Below are 17,990 nucleotides of genomic sequence, written 5' to 3' on the forward strand. Positions count from 1 at the left end.
AAATGTAAGGCAGGCTGTAGCCAGAATCCTGTCTCCTGTGGAATCTCTCCCCCAGGAAGCTGGGCTGGCACAGAGCCTGCCCTGGGACTTTGCTGTTGCCAACACCCAGCCAGGACATCGGCTCCTGCCTAAGGAGTGCAAAGCAGCACCACTGGTGGCCAAGGGGCCCACGCCAAGTGTCCCTGAGGCCAGAAACAGCCGCCAGCACAGCTGAGCACGGGGGGACCCCTCAGCCTGGCCTCAGGGGCTCTGAAGCCCCGGAGATTTGCACTTCCCGCCTGCAGCAGGACCATGGGAGCCGCCCGGAGCCTGCCCTGAAGGCAACGCAGCAGCAGCCAGGGCTCCACAGCGGCCAAGCCCCTGGGCCTGCCCACAGATCCTCTGCTCAAACCCTCGGGAATCCTGGCCACCCTCCTCTGGCACCTCCAGCCACTGCGGCCAAGCCTCGCTGCCACTGCTGCAGCTCCAGCGCTGGCTGGGCCTGCACTGCCACAGCTGCTGGGGAGCACCACGGCACAATTCCACTCTGGGGCTCACTCACACCCACACTCTGGGCTGACTGCAACTGCATTGCTGCAAAATGCACCCATTCTGCTTCTTTTAAATCTTATTTCTCTGCTCAGAAAGGTTTCTCTACTCAAAGGTTTGCCTTTGGGAAAGAAATTTTAAAGGTTTTATTTAAGGGGTTCCCAGTCTCTTCGGATGTTAAACTCATCTCCACCACTCAATGGAGACGAGTTTAACATCCGAACAGACTGGGAATAGCCCAAAAGACACCCACAGAGATAACGACCAGCAACAAAACATCAACGCCCCGCAGCAAACAGCAACCAACAGCTGCCCCAGACACTGCCCCCGGCACAGCTGGAGACACCTGGTCTGGAAAAGGCTGAGAAGGAAATCCAGGAGTGTGGACGGAATTCACATCAGAGGGAAAGAAATCCGAGTCTAATAGGAAACCAAATACTAAAAACTTACACGACTTGGAAGCAATGAACATTAAAGCAGTGGATTTAGATTGGTTCAGACTACGTAAAGTTTAGGAAAAATCGAGTAAAACTGACATGTCATGGAATGATTTTTTCTGCTCAGCCGGGCTATGTGTGGATGAAAGTATTTCTGTTGCCCATCCTGGCCAGAACCAAGTAATGCCTTGACTCTCTCACACTAAAGAGATTCTTGGAGAGTTTTTGTTTTCCCTACAGTTTCAGTGATAAGATTACAACATGAGAAACATTTTTTATAATAATCCCACTTTATATTGTCAGGTAGGTTTGGGACAGAAGGGTGAGAATCAATTTTTGGTCTGGGTTTTTCCATGTTCGCCTTTATGTTGCATTTTGCAAAATTGAAGAGCTTTAACCGTGATACTTTTAACTCTTAAATAGTTAATACTTTTTTTAAAAAAAGCAGATTCCGGGGGGCCATATGTGACTCACCAGATGGCAGCCCTGGAAGAGAAGCTTTGGTTCTAGTCAGCCAGGAGAGGAGCTTTAGAAATGCAAATGAACCCTGCTGGGCAAAGCCTGGACAATGTACCTGGGTCTCTTGCCTGGGGCAGGAATTGGGCTGATTCCCCCTGCCCCTCACCCCGAGCTCTGCCTGCTTGCACTGATGGAATTTGCACATCTCAAGGCAGAGCCCGGGGTGAGGATATCTGACCCTGCAACAGAAACGGGTGAAGCTGCAAAGGGAAACAGCAAATGGAGAATGTTGGGAAAACTTCACTATAAATAAATGGGGGGGAATCATCCCTCTGCCCACTCCAACGTGTGCTGTCACTGTCTATGTTATATAGGGTGGATTAGAGCACTGAGATGTTCTTGCTACCACAAGTTCCAGGAAATCAGTTGGGAATCCAAGTATTTGATGATTTAATTAGAGAAAAATGGTCAATTGATGCAGCCCTGGCTGGAGAGAGCGGCCAAAAATGGGGAGAAGATGAACGGCCAGCAGAACAAATCCTACAACACCATGGACCAGCCCCTGGGAACCCAAACCAATTCATATCAGGAGCCACAGAACCCATTTCTCATTTCAATGGCACCATTAGATTACAAGCTGCCCTCGGAATAACCACCCAGACAGCTCCAGCTCCTGACCTTCCTGCTGAGCAATCCACTGAAATGAGGAACACAACATTTCACCATGGGATGGGATCAGATCATCTGTTAGCAGAGAAAAGAGGAGTTTGTGGAAAATCAAATGACACAAACTGGTCTTGGCAAATAGATGACAAAGCAAAAGTGGTGAAACAGATAACAAAGGAAACAAAAAAGCAGCTCATGTACCAGTCCAAACGTGGAAAGGATGGGAATGGGACATGGTTTTGTGGTTCCCTGGCAGACCATGGGTTAAACGAATGCTGCTTCTGCTCTGATGTGCTACAGCACCTCTCACCTTTTTACCATGCTCCACACCTTGAGAGTGCAGCTCATTCAGCAGCTGAGCGAGGGGCCAGGGGCTTGTAGATAAGGAAGTACCGGGCGAAACCACCAGCTTCAATAAATGTTATTAATTAACATGGACTGCTGCTCGCAGAAAGTCCCGCTACATTCCTGAACGTCGAGAACAAAAAAAGACTTAACAGAGCCGTGAATATCGGCTGTTCTACAAAAGTAGGGGTGCACATTAACGAGGTGCAGTTGGCAGATCGGGAGGTCTGAACCTTCCAAGTACCTCAGGCAGTGGGCAAAGGGAGAGGGAGATGAGCCGGGAAAATGAGGATAAAAAGGAGGCTGCGAACTACAACAATGGCAGAGAGCGCACGGCAAATGCGCCACGGCCTCTCCCTCTGCTCAGCAATAAAGTCACTTGTACAGGACTCCTCTGTCTCCTCGGGGCACAGAAACCTCCGGCCACGTGAATTTCCCCGCACAGCCGCGGGCACGGGGCAGCCGCCTCTGTCCCAGCCACAGGAACCGGGCCGAGCCAGCGCTGCTCCGGCAGCGGCTCCTGCCGAGGCAGCGGCCGCAAGGAGACCGCGGGCAGCCGCTCCCGCAGCGCCCTCACGGCAGCGGCACCACGGGCCGGACACGGCACAAGGAACCCGCCTGAGCCCCCTGCCGCCCCCGAGGCCCGCAGCGAGCCCCGAGCCCCCGCACAACCCAGCGCGGCTCCCACCTGCGCTGCGGCCGCCTCCCAGCTCCGCCGCCGCCTCACCGGTGGGTCCCGGTCACCCCCAGTATGGTCCAAATCACTCCCGGTAGGATCCCAGTTGCCCCCGACACGGTCCCAGCGGCTCCCAGTCATGCCCTGTATGGTTCCTTTCACTCTCAGTCCCTCTCAGTAAGAGCCCAGTGTGGCCCCAGTCACTTCCAGTATGAGCCCGGTCACACCTTACCCGATGCCATTTGCCCCCGCTGTGGTCCCAGTTGCTCCCAGTATAAGTCCAGTCACCTCCAGTTTGATCCCAGTTACTCCCAGACACTCCCAGTACGATGCCAGTGTCCTAGGGTGACGTTATGATGCTTGTATCCCCATTCATGTGTTCTGTGAATGTTGGATATTATGTTCTGTACCTTTAAGACCGGCTCTGAAGAGGGAAAGTTTTGTTTTGGTTTTCTTATCAGCCTGGCGGGACACAGAGACTGCAGCTTTGGCTTTTGCTGCTTTTGCTTTTCGCTTTGCTCTCTCGCTCTTGCTTGCTTCGCTTCTGCTTGCTTTTGCTCATTAGCTAGTTTAGCTAAACTGTCCAATTTCTTCCTGGACTGTTTCTCCTTTCCTTTTTCTGACTGTTTCGAACCTGCTCCGGACCGGGACCTGGGAAACTCCAAAATCCTGCACCTTCTGGCCTGCAGCAGCATCCCCAGCGCCGGAGGGACTGAGAACAGAGTGACCACCCCCAAGAGAGACTTTCTGAATTTGTCATCTTTTTTCAGTGTTGCCATCCGGTATTGTTCATTTTGTGTGCTGGGGGGTGCTGTGCCTGTTAAATAAACAGGTTCTTTCCACTCCTCTCCGAGGAATCCTTCCCGAACCGGTTGGGGGGAGGGACCGTGTGGGTTTGCTTACTGGAGAGGCCCTCATTTGGAAATTCTCCTCCAAATTTGCCCTAAACCACGACAAAATCTTGGCGCCCAACGCTGGGCTCGAGAGAGTGAGTGGAAAAACCCTGTTTTGAGTGTATTTTGGTTGCCATTACTCTCTGTTTGTTTGAAGCAGTTAATAGCCATGCTTTTTGAATTCATGATGAGTGTTGGGGTGAAGGCTTGCATGTGCTTCTGGTCCCTAGGGTTTTTCGAGATTTTAATACCTCTGTGGTCCCTAGGTTTATTTTCCTATCCTGAAATAGTTCTAGTATTGTCCCTCATACGTAGTTTTTACAGTAGAGGGGCAGTGACCAGAATAGCTATCCTGCTGGGCTTGATGGCAATGATGTGCAAGAAGTTTATAAACATGTTGGGGTCTGCTCCAGGTATGAATGGTTCTTGGCTATGGTTATTTGTCCAGTTTGTTAGAGGAGGAGCAGCAGGGAATGAGGCTTTTCAGCCTTTGCTTTCCTTCTTCTCCTATGAATCGGTTGCATCAGTAGTAAAGGATGTTCAGTTTCCCCTGAATGTTAAAGAAACCATCTTTCTTGTATTCAATCTGGTAGCCTTCTTCTATACAGTCTGCTGTTTCTCCAGAATGAGGGCTGAGATTTCTAGACAGACTGATGAGGCCCCTGACTCAGGAGTAGACCCAGGCGTGGAACATCCTGAGGGGTGTGGGAAATGGGAGGATATGGGCCAAATCCTGAAGGAATTCTCTGACCCTATAGTCTGGGATTTTCCCCATAAACAAATTCAGAACCCAGCTGAGGTGGGGAAATATCTGAAAGAGAAATACCAGGATGAGCCTAAGGAGAGAAAGGTCATTGCAGTGAGCTGGGCCCTGGCATATGCTTATCGCACTCTGTTGGAGACTGTAGGACAGCAGACGGAGGCAGGGGGGCAGGGAGATAAATCAGCAGCTGTCCCAGTCACTCAGGCTGCAGCCAACACCCCAGGCTCAAAGCCAGCAGCCAAACCAGATAGTGAGCCTAAGCCAGCAGCTAAACCAATGGCTGCTGCTACCAGCACTAGAAGTGGGAAATGCACGGACAAGACCAATCGACCAGTGGATGATGATGATGATGATGATGATGCAGGAGAAGGAACCTCAATGCCTCCTGACATAAAATCAGGAGTCAAAGCAGCAGGTGCAAGACCAGATGCAAATATTGAGTCCTTTTCCCTCAAGGACCTTCGTGGCTTACGGAAGGATTACACCCGACGACCTGATGAATCCATAATCCGTTGGTTAGTCCGTCTCTGGGATGCTGCAGGCGAGGCTACAATTCTGGATGGCACGGAAGCGAGGCATTTGGGATCCCTGTCACAGGATCCTGTCATTGACCAAGGAATGATGAGGGGGGCAAACCCTCACAGCCTCTGGGCACGGGTCTTGGAAAGTGTTGCACAAAGATACCTGTGTGCAGATGATCTTTATATGCAACAGACACAGTGGAAGACCATAGAGCAAGGGATCCAACACCTGAGAGAGATGGCAGTGGCAGAGATTATCTTCTCAGATGATGTGACAACTAGGAACCCAGACCTGGTGCCATGCACATCTGTGATGTGACGGAAACTTGTGCAACTTGGGCCACACGAATATGCTTCTGCCCTAGCCATAATGAAGCGGGATGAGAGGGACGAGACTGTGCTGGATATGGCAAGGAAGCTCCGAGCATATGCAGATGCTGTACATGGCCCAACACATGCCAGAATTGCAGCGGTAGAAACACGTCTGCAGAACTTAGAGGATAAGATAGAAGAGAATCATAAGAAGCTCAGAGAGGAGATTAAAGAAGACCTTCTCCAAATCTCGGCAGTACAGATCAGAGGTTCTGGTATCCAAGGCAGACGTTCCCCAGATGGCCAGAGAAGGTACACCCCACGAACAGAGCTGTGGTTCTACCTGCGTGACTGTGGAGAAAACATGAGGAAGTGGGATGGAAAACCTACTGCTGTTCTGGCACGACGGGTGCGTGAATTGAAGGAAGCCACCAGGAAGAAAGCAGCTCCAGTTGCCCATAGCCGAACCACCAGGTATGATGCTGATGATGCCATGTCTGATCCCCTTGAAGGAACATCCAAGACATTTGCCCAGGGAAAGAAGGATAACCAGGCTTAGAGGGGCCCTGCCTCTAGCCAGGTAGAGGCCAGGGAAAATCGTGTTTTCTGGTCTGTGTGGATTCATTGGCCTGGCACATTGGAACCACAAGAGTATAAAGCTTTGGTTGATACTGGTGCTCAATGTACATTCATCCCATCGAGACATGTGGGGACAGAGTCTGTTTCTATTGCTGGTGTGACAGGAGGATCCCAGGATTTCACTTTGGTGGAAGCTGATGTGAGCCTGACTGGGAATGAGTGGAAGAAACATCCTATTGTGACTGGCCCAGAGGCCCCATGTTTTTTGGGCATAGACTACCTTCGAAGTGGGTATTTCAAAGACCCAAAAGGACTCAAGTGGGCATTTGGGATAGCTGCTGTAGAGACAGAGGGCATCCAGCAATTGAACACCTTGCCTGGGCTGTCTGAGAATCCATCTGCAGTAGGACGCCTGATGGGAGAACAGCAACAAGTGCCAATTGCCACCTCCATAGTGCATCGACGACAGTATAGAACCACTCGAGATGCTGTGATCCCCATCCATAAGATGATCCGAGAGCTGGAGAGCCAAGGGGTGGTCAGCAAGACCCACTCACCCTTCAACAGCCCCATTTGGCCTGTGCGAAAATCTGAAGGAGAATGGAGATTGACTGTGGACTACCGTGCATTGAATGAGGTGACTCCACCACTGAGCGCTGCCGTGCCAGACATATTAGAGCTCCAGTAGGAGCTTGAGTCCAAGGCAGCAAGGTGGTATGCCACTATAGACATTGCCAATGCATTTTTCTCCATTCCTCTGGCAGCAGAATGCAGGCCTCAGTTTGCCTTCACCTGGAGGGGCGTGCAGTACACCTGGAAGCGACTGCCCCAGGGATGGAAGCACAGTCCCACCATCTGCCATGGACTGATCCAGACTGCACTGGAAAGGGGTGAGGCTCCAGAACATCTGCAGTATATTGATAACATCCTTGTGTGGGGAAGACAGCAGCAGAAGCGTTTGAGAAAGCGGAGAAAATCATCCAGATTCTCCTAAAAGCTGGCTTTGCCATCAAGAAGAGCAAAGTCAAGGGACCTGCTCAAGAGATCCAGTTTCTGGGAGTGAAGTAGCAAGACGGACAGCGTCAGATTCCTACAGACGTCATCAACAAGATCACAGCAATGTCTCCACCCACCAATAAGAAAGAGACACAAGCTTTCCTGGGTGCCATAGGCTTTTGGAGGATGCACACTCCTGAGTACAGTCAGATTGTGAGCCCTCTCTACCTGGTCACCTGCAAGAAGAACATTTTCCACTGGGGCCCGGAGCAGCAACAAGCCTTTGCCCAGATCAAGCAGGAGATTGCTCATGCAGTTGCCCTTGGCCCAGTCAGGATGGGACCAGAGGTGAAGAACATGCTCTATTCTGCAGCCGGGAACCATGGCTTGTCCTGGAGCCTTTGGCAGAAGGTGCCTGGGGAGACTCGGGGTCGACCACTGGGATTCTGGAGCTGAAGTTACAGAGGCTTTGAGGCCAACTGCACTCCCACAGAGAAGGAAATCTTGGTTGCCTATGAAGGAGTCCAGGCTGCCTCAGAGGTGATTGGTACAGAAGCACAACTCCTCCTGGCACCCCGACTACCGGTGCTGGGGTGGATGTTCAAAGCAAAGGTTCCCTCTATGCACCATGCCACCAGTGCTACATGGAGTAAATGGATTGCTGTTATCACACAGCGCGCCCATCTTGGAAACCTGAATCACCCTGGGATTCTGGAAATAATAACAAACTGGCCAGAAGGTGAAAACTTTGGTCTCACTGATGAAGGGGAACAAGAAGTGACACAGGCTGAAGAAGCCCCACCATACAACCAACTGCCAGCAGAAGATACACGATATGCTCTTTTTACTGATGGTTCTTGCCGCACTGTGGGAATGAACCGGAAGTGGAAAGCAGCCGTATGGAGCCCCACACGACAGGTTGCACAAGCTACCGAAGGAGAAGGTGGATCAAGTCAACTTGCAGAACTCAAAGCCGTTCAACTGACCCTGGACATTGCTGAGAGAGAGAAGTGGCCAAAGCTCTACCTCTACACTGATTCATGGATGGTAGCCAATGCTCTGCGGGGATGGCTGGAGAGGTGGAAAGAGGCCAACTGGCCGCGTAGGGGAAAGCCAATCTGGTCTGCTAATGACTGGAAAGATATTGCTACCAGGGTAGATAAGCTGCCTGTGAAAGTCCACCATGTAGTTGCCCATGTTCCCAAGAGTCAGGCTAATGAGGAACACTGAAACAACGAGCAGGTAGATCAGGCAGCAAAAATAGAGGTGTCAAAGATAGACTTAGATTGGCAACACAAGGGGGAGTTGTTCCTAGCTCGATGGGCCCATGATGCCTCAGGCAATCAGGGCAGGGATGCCACCTATAAGTGGCTACAAGACTGTCGCAGACAGCTTTTCATTAAAAATCCATCTTTAGAATTTTTTCTTTCTGAGAAGCTGAGAGGCCTCAGAAACAAAATGTAAACAATGGTTATCTGCTGCTGTGGAACGCAACAGGTGGATCCGTGATTGGTCTCGTGTGGATGTTTGGAATAAGTGACCAGTCACGGCAGTCTCTGTCCGAGCCACAGACCTTTGTTTTCATTCTTTTCCTTTCTATTCTTAGCTTAGCTAGCCTTCTGAGATGAAACTTTTCCTTCTATTCTTTTTAGTATAGTTTTAATGTAATATCTATCATAAAATAATAAATCAAGCCTTCTGAACATGGAGTCAACATTCTCGTCTCTTCCCTCACCTGAAAACCCCTGTGACCACGGTCACAGATGGTGACCCTGAGTGACTGAGGGAGATTCATCACTTGGTGAGAGCCCAGAGGAGCTGCTACACTGGGTAAACCCCAAGTGTGTGGCATTGATGGTCACCTCATAAGTGACCACAGAAGTGGATTCTAGCCAGGAGCTGAAGAACTGAAGATCCGGATTTGGACAGGGTTCACAGCAAGGCTGACCACAAAGGGAACCTTCTGAAAAGCCTCCAGAAAAGATGTCCGGAAAGCCTAGCAGCACCATGCAGCTGGCCAGAGAGTGCTGGACACTGTCACAAGGTTCTGTTAGCTTTTCCCCTCCTGAAAATGCTGCCCTTCGCAGATTGTGGCTGCAAATGTGGGGGAGGGTCCCCACAGAGGCAGAGGTTCATTTCTCCCCTTCAGAGGAGAAACTTATTGCCCTCTGACAAAAATAGGGTGAAGAGGACAGAATTCCTATGGTAGAGAGACATTTCTATGCGTTTTTTTGATGGGCAAAGCTCTATGGGTTTTTTATGAATGTGCTCTATGCCCTTGATATGTTCATATGGGAATGCATGGAATCCATTTTTGAAGCCGCCTTGGACCGTGGACTGTGGTACCCCAGGATTTATCCCGGGTTCAGGACGCTCTTCCTGGTCTTGAAACGGAGAGCAGCGTCCTTTCAGTGGATTGCTGATTGCAGGGGGCAAGCCCCATTCCCCCCAGTTCTCACGGGAGAAGACCCTTTGGAGGGGGACGATCTGCTGCTTCCCAGCCCCGCTGACTCGCAGCGGGGGGTGAGATTTTGCCTGCAGCCAAAGTTGTTTTTTTCCCTGCGTCTTTGGAGCATGCTCGGACGGAGCCATTTTTCCCCCCCTCGTTACCCTCGGGGGGGTCTGAGTGGGCTGTGCCCCCCGCCCGGCCCCACAGGCACCGCCCCGCCCAGCCCATAGACCCTGCCCTGCTCAGCACCGCGGGTGGCACCGGTCCTCGGGGCCCCGCCTGCCGAGCCCGCAGGGCCACCCCAGCCCGCCCCGGGGGTGCGTGCGGCCCCTCCAGCCGGTGTCCCTCCAGCAGAGCCTGTGGGGTCTCCGGCTGCAGCGGCCCTGCCTGCGCCTGCGCGGCCGATCTCAGCAGCACCGCTTCCCGCGGCTGCGCCTGTGCTGCAAGGCAACGCACTCAGCGACGACAGCGACCGGCAAGCGGTGCCGCCCCCCCCGGCTGTTCCGCCACCTCCCGTGCGGACTCCGCCGGATTTTGCGATTGCGCTTCTGCGGCCGATCCCAGAGCCAGGGGCAGAAGCTGCTGCCGACCCCGTGCTGTCCCCGCCATCCCCTCCCGCAGGGACAGAGCTCGCGCCTGTGCTGCCACTCCCGGAGCTGAGCGACACAACAGCAGCATTGTCCCGTGCACCCCTGCTGCCCCCACCGGCCGCCCTGGCGGTTCTGCCGCCTTTGGGGACTTTGTCCTCTGTGTCTGCGTCAGAGGCTGTCCTGGAACCGGTGGCATGTCCAAGCTCGGACCGTCCTGAGCCGTTTGCCCCCTGCGAGAGCGGCTGCGGCGGCCGGCCTCTCCTGTGGAGGAGGCGTAGCTCGGTAGCTGAGTGCAGGCGCAGCCCGACTGCCTGCTTTCAAACTCAGCGTTTTTGGCAGGTTGGTGGGTGTTCGGTCGGTGGTTCCCCCCTTGCGGGTTCCAGGGGTGCCTGCCGTCGCCCGTGCATCCCAGTGGCCAGGGGGAGGTGGCTCCCGAAAGTTCTGCCTCTGGTCCCCAGACTGGGAGGCAGATGGAAGGAACACCTTTTGCATTTGCATTGCAGAGGCAGAGGGAACAGCGGAAAGCGACCATCGCTCGCTTGCTGTGGGGACAAAACATCCCCAGATCCGAGATGATGATTCTCGGGACAGCTTCTCTTCCCCCACTGCTGGTATGGGCCAGTGGTTCGGGGAGGAGGAAGCGTTTGGTCACTCATTCTGCCATTGCATTGGCAGCAGGGTGCAGGTTTGTGAGAACACAGACCCCACCTGGCGGGCTGGGCCTGGGCTGCTTGGCTCAGTTCCCCGGGCCAGGGCCACCGCCCAGCCGGCTCTTGGGCTTGGGGCCTTTGCTTGCCCCATCAGGTCCTGGGCCACCGTTTTGTGGGCCAGGTCTGGGGTTCCTGATCCTTCCAAGAGGGCCAGGGCTCCCCAGGGCCTCTCAGGCTCTCTGCTGCTGCTGCTCTTTCCGAAGGAAAAAAAATAAAATTAAATAAAAAGAATTGAAAGAGCTAGTAGCAGCTCAAAAGCACTGAAGAGTCAAAAATTAGCTTCAGCCCAAGTGGTTCAATAAAGTGGCCAAGACATTCCTGAAATTTTCTCAAAATTGTTTGATGACTGTCAATGGATTTCTGATAACTATTGATGGATTCTCTCTAGCAATTTGTTGTTTCAGGATTCTGCAACCTGTTTCAGGACCAAAAGGGACTTTCAGAGATGTCAAAGAGGAACGTCTTCAGTCAATGGAGTTTTTCTGAAACTCAGCTGTTCAGACTTGAACTTTCTTTGCATTGTTTTTGCATTTTCTTATATTGTAAGATTGTTTTAGTGATATGATAGAATTTTATGTTCTACAGGTGAAGAATTTCCTTGATCATTCCACATCAGCACTTGATTGAGGCTTTGATTGGCAACAGATAACCTGTCAAGTGTTTGTTCTTTCTTCTGCATGAGTCGAGCAGAAAGAATTACAAACACTTTTTTTTTAATTTAACTAAAATAAAAAAAAAGGTGACATGTCGCTGACATCTATTTATGAAAAATCCTTTCCTTAGGATTTTTTCTCCTGAAAAGCTGAGAGGCCTCAGGAACAAAATGTAAACAATGCTTATCTGCTGCTGTGGAGTTTTGAAGAGCTGCAAGTGGCCAATCTGCCTGCAACAAGCACCATTCCACGGGCTCTTGTCACCTTTCCCGACACGGCTGCTGCAGCTCATGGAGGGTAAAGCCCTGGAGGCTCCTTATGGGCGGTTATGGACGATTGCAGGCAGCGCCTCCATGCCCTGGATCAGCGGTGCCCACTCCTGGGAACCCCCACGTGTTCCAGTTTCTGTGAAGCTGCCTGTGAAAAACACATTCACTCTCCTGTGAAAATGTACAAAGTTTTATAAGGGACAATGGGAGACCAGGACCATGGAGCAAAGGTTATTACGGCCGGGTGCCTCTTGGCACTCAGCCAGGAGCACCCTGTTACCTTCGGGGATCCCCTGAAATACCTTTCCCCTTACATCAGCCTGGTGCATATTCATAGACCCTCATGCATATCCATAAACTACTTTACATATTCCAGGAATGATTTTACATGGCCCCTCCCTGGGTCTGCCTTTTCAGAGCATGTGTGTTTCTTGGCTGTGGTTTTGGCTCCTTCTCTTTATCACCTCCAGTTTTTGGGCCTTGGTGCACTCTGCCTTCAGACGGGGAGTGCTGATAGTTGGCAGATCTGTACAGGTGTCCTCATCCTGGGTGCATTGGATGTTATCCCACCCAAGCAGGCACTTTAGCACAAGCAGCCTTTTAACAAGCTTAATTAATGACAGAAATAAAAACTATAGAACAAAGTTACTTTCAGAAACAGTCCCAGCCCATATTTGAGCCCAGTCCGTGTGGTCCCAGTCCATAGGATCACAGTCCATACAGTCCCAGTCCATACAGTCCCAGTCCATATTTGATCCCAGTCTGTGTGGTCCTGATCCATATGGTCCCAGTCCCTGGGATCCCAGTCCAAGTGATCCCAGTGTGTGTGGTCCCAGTCCATAGGATTCCAGTCCATTCAGTCCCAGTCCATATTTGATCCCACTCCAGGCTATTCCAGTCTGGAGGGTTCTGATCCACAGGATCCCCATCGACATGATCCCAGTCCAGGTGATCCCAGCCCATATTTGATCCCAGTCCAGGTGATCCCAGTCTGTGTGGTCCTGATCCATATGGTCTCACTTTGTGGAGTCCCAACCCATAGGATCCCAGTCCATATTTGATCCCAGCCCATATTTGATCCCAGTCTGTGGGGTCCTGCACACACTCCCAGGGTCTGGAATTCCAGTTCCCAGCCAGGAAAAAATGTTCCTACCCTTGAACTTCCTTCCTATCATCTTAAAAAAATTAGAATGACATTATAAATAAATAAATAATAATTAGAATAAATAATTAGAATGAAAATGAAATATAGTAATTTCAACTCTTACTTACAATACTCCAATAATGATTCAAGCCAAAAAACAAGAACTATAACATTACCAATAAATATAAATAAATACCAACCTTTGAAAGTTTTAACTCGATGGCTAATATACTTGAGATAAAAAATATCTAAAAAACTAACATACAATCTAACACACCTTAGTAAAAATTCATATTACAAATATACTAAACACAAAACCAAACACCACTATAATTTCTCAGACATTTTAACCAAACAATTAAACATTAATAATATCCTTAGGTACTCCTAAAAAATTAAAACTATTTTTAAAAATTTAATTGTGTGTGGGTGGTTTTATGTTGATATTGGTTTTTGGATTGTTTGCGTTAGATGATTTAAAAAAGGAATTGAATCAGCTGAGAAGGTGGCACTCTGCAAACAGAACTGACTGAAAATGGACGGGACAGAATCAGTAACTCAGAAAGTTTTATTTGCTATCAAATACATCCCACACACCCAGCCCCACACAATCCCCATCCCACTGCTCCAAATTGAGATCCCACTTCTCCCAGTCTTCTCCCAACTCAATTTCACTCTGGCAGCTGTGGAACGGAGTGAGTTTGGCCTGAGACCGAGTTTTTGTGAGGAGGGAACAAGCAATCTGAGGTGGAATTGAGCCTTTTTGGATTAAAATTCAGGTATTTTCAGTGGGATTTGAATGGTTTTGAGGTGACAGATCGATCACTCCTGACCCATTGGTGTTGGGTCAAGTGAGAGCTGCTGGAGAAGCTCTTCCCACACCGGGGACACTCGTAGGGCCTCTCCCCAGTGTGGATCTTTTGGTGGCAGATCAGGTGGGAATGGCGGCAGAAGCTCTTCCCACACTCCCCACACTCATGGGGCCGTTCCCCATCATGGATCCTCTGGTGCCCATCAGGTCACAGCTCCGCCTGAAGCTCTTCCCACACTCAGAACACTCATAGGGCTTCTGACCATGTGGATCCTTTGGTGCACGATAAGGCTGGAGCTCCTCCTGAAGCTCTTCCCACACTCCCCACACTCGTAGGGCCGTTCCCCAGTGTGGGTCCTCTGGTGCCTGATCAGGTGGCAGTTCCACCTGAAGCTCTTCCCACACTCCACGCACGTGTGGGGCTTCTCCCCATCATGGAGCTGCTCATGGAGCACCAGCTCCGAGCTCTGGCTCCATCTCTGGCCGCCTTCCCGGCCCAGGCTGCCTCTTTCCCCCTCACATCCCCGCCATCTGCGTTTGCAGCCCCTCCTCGTGCGGCATCTCCGGGGCTTTTCCTCCCCGTTGGCTTCCTGCACCGTGGAGCCGCTCAAAACGGCCTCTGCCACCAGGTTCTGCCGCGGGCATTTGTCCTCCCTGCTCTCCATGCTCAGCTCCTGCTCTGGGCGAGGAAGGACAAGGACAGCATGGGATTTGCCTCCGTGCCACAGGCAAGGGCATCGAGATCCCCCCAGGGCTGTGCTGCAGCCGGGGGCTGTGCTGGGCTGGGAGATGGAGCAGCACAGAGGGGAAAGGGGCACTGACTTCCTCCTCACCTGCCTCAGTGTCCCGGGGCATCTTCCTCTTCCTCGCAGCCTCCCAGGGCTTGGAAATGGGAAATCCTGGTTTGGGGAAAACAAGGGATGAGCACGGTGAAACTGAAGACCTAAGAAGAATTAAAAAAAAAAAAAAATAGGAAATAAAGAAGAAACAAGAAGCATAAGAAGGGTTTAGGCCAGAGAAGTGATCTTTCCAAAGCTGGGCAAGGAAAGCTTCTTGATTCTGCAGGATCTTAGACTTGTGGATGATAAATGCATTTTTGTTTGGTTCAATTCTGACTTTTGCTTTCAGCATGTGATGATTTTTAACCCAAAATATGCCAGAAACTGAGCTGCACTTTTGCTATCCTGCACAGGCTCCCCCCAAATCCTCTCTACAGCATCACTCTGAGCTCTCAGTAGTGCTGTTTTAGGCATAGAAACATTTGGTGTGTGCAGGTGCTGACAAAAACAGTGGGGAAGTCACAGGCTAGGCTCCAACAACTTGAAAGCTCTGTTTTACAGTGATCACAGTGACCTTCCATGGGAGAGAGAGAGGAGGTTTGAACCTCTTCAAAACATCCACTCCAACTGCAGCTTCCCAAAGAGGAAGATCTTCCCTGGGAGACTCGCACAGGGTGAAACACTCTCGCTGCAGCTGAGGGCAGAGGTTGTGTTTAAACAGGAGGGTGAGGAGCAGGCTCACTCCCTCTGTGGCTGGTCCTGGCTGAGAATCCCCCTTGCTGCTCTTTCTGTGGAGAGCAGCTCAGTTAATCCGTGCCAGCTTCTTCTCCTCCTGCCCACTGTTGTCTGGGGACTGCCAACCCCCCGTCCCTGCTTGACACGTTTGGAGTAAGGCTGGGTGTGGACGTGTTCATGGAATCACAGAATCCCCAAATGGTTCAGGCTGGAAAGGATCTTAAAGCTCATCCAGTCCCACCCCCTGCCACAGGACACCTTCCAGCATCCCAGATTGCTCCAAGCCCATCCAGCCTGGCATGGAACATTTCCAGGGATGGGGCAGCCACAACATCCACACCCACAAATATTAATGAATGTTGGACTTGAGCCAGCACCTAAATCCATTCCTCCTTTGTTAATCTGATCCTAAGATGCATTATGATCCAGGGGAATCAAGGAGTTCTCAATGCCTACCCTTGTATCTCTGTTCTTGGAGTCATGTCACTGAGAAATTCAGTGTTTGCTTAAAAACTTTTCTCAGATAAGGTGTGAAGCCTGAGATCACTTTCAAGACTCAAAATTTTGCTCTCAAGAAAATTAGCTTTTAAAAAATGCCGTGGTTTGAGCCAGTGTCACAGTTTCAGGGAGTTTCAGGTGAGGAGTCCACAGCCCCATCAGTGCCAAGCCTTCCCTTCTAAGAACATCTTCCCCCCCTTTTCCTCCTTTCCCACCTTAAAGAAGAAGCTGAGGAAGCTGGAGCCAGTGCTGCTGTTGCCATCACTGCTTCTGGAATTTCCTTGGCAAGTGTGGCTTTTCTCCCATTTCTGTCCCTGCTGACTTCATCCTTTCAGCCCCTCTCCTACTTCTGGAGGTCTTGGTGGGCTCCATCCTCCAAAACCTCAACTGGCCTTTTAGGAAATCTAACATTTCTTCCTGTGAGTCCTCCGTTGAAAGCTTGTGGCCATTGCACCTTTCAGTGAGGCCAAAAACCTCAATTTATATCACTTCAACTTATTTCTGACTCCCACAATTAGTTAATCTTGCGTTGATGACTGCCCATTCTGAATCATGGGTCTGGTGCTGGGACACTCAGTGCATTCAGACCAAGGGGGCTCCTGACTTTCCTTAGTCTTTGGGTTTGGACTCTGTCCTGGTGCCGTTTTCATCAGATTTGGACCAGAGGGTGCTGGACACTGGAACAGACTCCCCAGGGAATGGTCACAGCCCCTGTGAATTCAAGGAATGTTTGGACAAGGCTCTCAGACCTGTGGTGGGATGTCCTGCGCAGGGCCACGAGTCAGACTCATGATCCCTGTGAGTCCCTTCCAGCTCAGGATATTCTTGGATTTGTTGGAGTCAGTCATGGATATGGACAAGACACCTCAGGGTGGATCCCTTTCTCTGCTCTCTGCTATTCTGCTCTTTCCTGGCAATCTCCAAGAAAATTGCTCTGCACTGATCTTTTTTTTATCAATTGCAGCAGCTTGCTGGGCTTTCTTCTAAATCTTCCAGATGTCTTTGATCAGCCATGCAAAACACTTTTCATTTTCTCCTGAACTTTGCTTTTCTCTTGAATAAAAAGTGCAGCCAGGCTTGCTTAAGAGGTTTTCTTGAGGCAGTACCACTTTCCTTTCTATCTTATGGACCGTGTTTTGCCTTTTAATTTCACCAACGTGACACCTTGGTTGGACAGGCCCAGGTGATTTCCTCATTTGGATCCAGTGGGGCTGGGATTTCCAGCCCTAAACTCCTTGGACTCTGGCACCAAAAATCGATCATAACATCACACAGCAGCTTCTCCCTTTTAAACTTTCTCTGAAATAACCAAAACAGCTCTTAAAATTCCTTTCGCTTACAGCTTACGCTGTGGCATGAGTGTCTCATATCTCGCGACCCCTCCTCGAGACCCCTCTTAGGACCCATCCGCACCCCACAGGTCCCCCCACAATGCCCCAGGACCCCTCCCCAGACCCCCCCAAACCCCCGGACCCCTCCCCAAAGCCCCCCCAGACCCACCCGGACCCTCCCCCGCCCCTCCCCCCGATCCCCTCTCAGGCCCCTCCCGCTCCTGTCCCGAGCCCGGGGGTCCCGGCGGCGGCAGGGAAGGGGGCGCCGCTTCCGGCTCGCCTCTGATTGGCTGGGACGGCGAGGGGGAGGCGGGCCTTGCTGAGGGGAGCCGCGCCGTGATTGGTTAGTTCAGGGACGTGCAGCGCGCTGATTGGTTGGTTCGGGGCGGGGCGCGCCGCTATTGCTGGGAGCCCGCACACGTGGTGGAGGCGCGAGATTCTGAGGGAGAGCGGAGCTGAGGTGGGGCCGGGGCCAAACTGGGGGGGTTTGGGGCGGGTCTGAGGGGAAATTGGGGATTTTTAGGGGCATCGACGGGAAACACGAGGGTGTGCGGTGGGTCTGAGGGGGCTTTGGTGGGTCTGAGGGGGCTTTAGGGAGCTTTGGGGGGAGGTTGAGAGCGTCTGGAGCGTTCTCAGGTGGGTTTAGGGGGAACTGAGGGAAATTGGAAGAGTCTGAGGGGATTTTGGGGGATTGCGAGAGGATCTGGGCCGTTCTGAGGTGGGTCTGGGGAATTTCGAGGAGTCTGAGGCGATTTCATGAGGTTTGGGGGGATTGAGGCGTCTGAGGGGGATTTGGGGCAGTTTGATGGATTTGGGGGCGTCTCAGGTGGGTCTGGGGTGAATTCT

At 51.5% G+C, this 17,990-nt stretch overlaps 1 protein-coding gene and 1 pseudogene across 1 annotated transcript in view; one reads left to right on the forward strand and one right to left on the reverse strand.

Annotated features, from left to right (window-relative positions):
- Positions 1–17,990, reverse strand: part of LOC136570728 (uncharacterized) — a 2,607,743-nt pseudogene that overhangs the window by 1,257,932 nt on the left and 1,331,821 nt on the right.
- The window catches only part of LOC136570729 (uncharacterized), a 2,347,277-nt gene that overhangs the window by 1,145,687 nt on the left and 1,183,600 nt on the right, over positions 1–17,990 (forward strand).

This window comes from Molothrus aeneus, unplaced genomic scaffold (assembly GCF_037042795.1).
Source record: "Molothrus aeneus isolate 106 unplaced genomic scaffold, BPBGC_Maene_1.0 scaffold_36, whole genome shotgun sequence".
NCBI classification, from domain to species: domain Eukaryota; kingdom Metazoa; phylum Chordata; class Aves; order Passeriformes; family Icteridae; genus Molothrus; species Molothrus aeneus.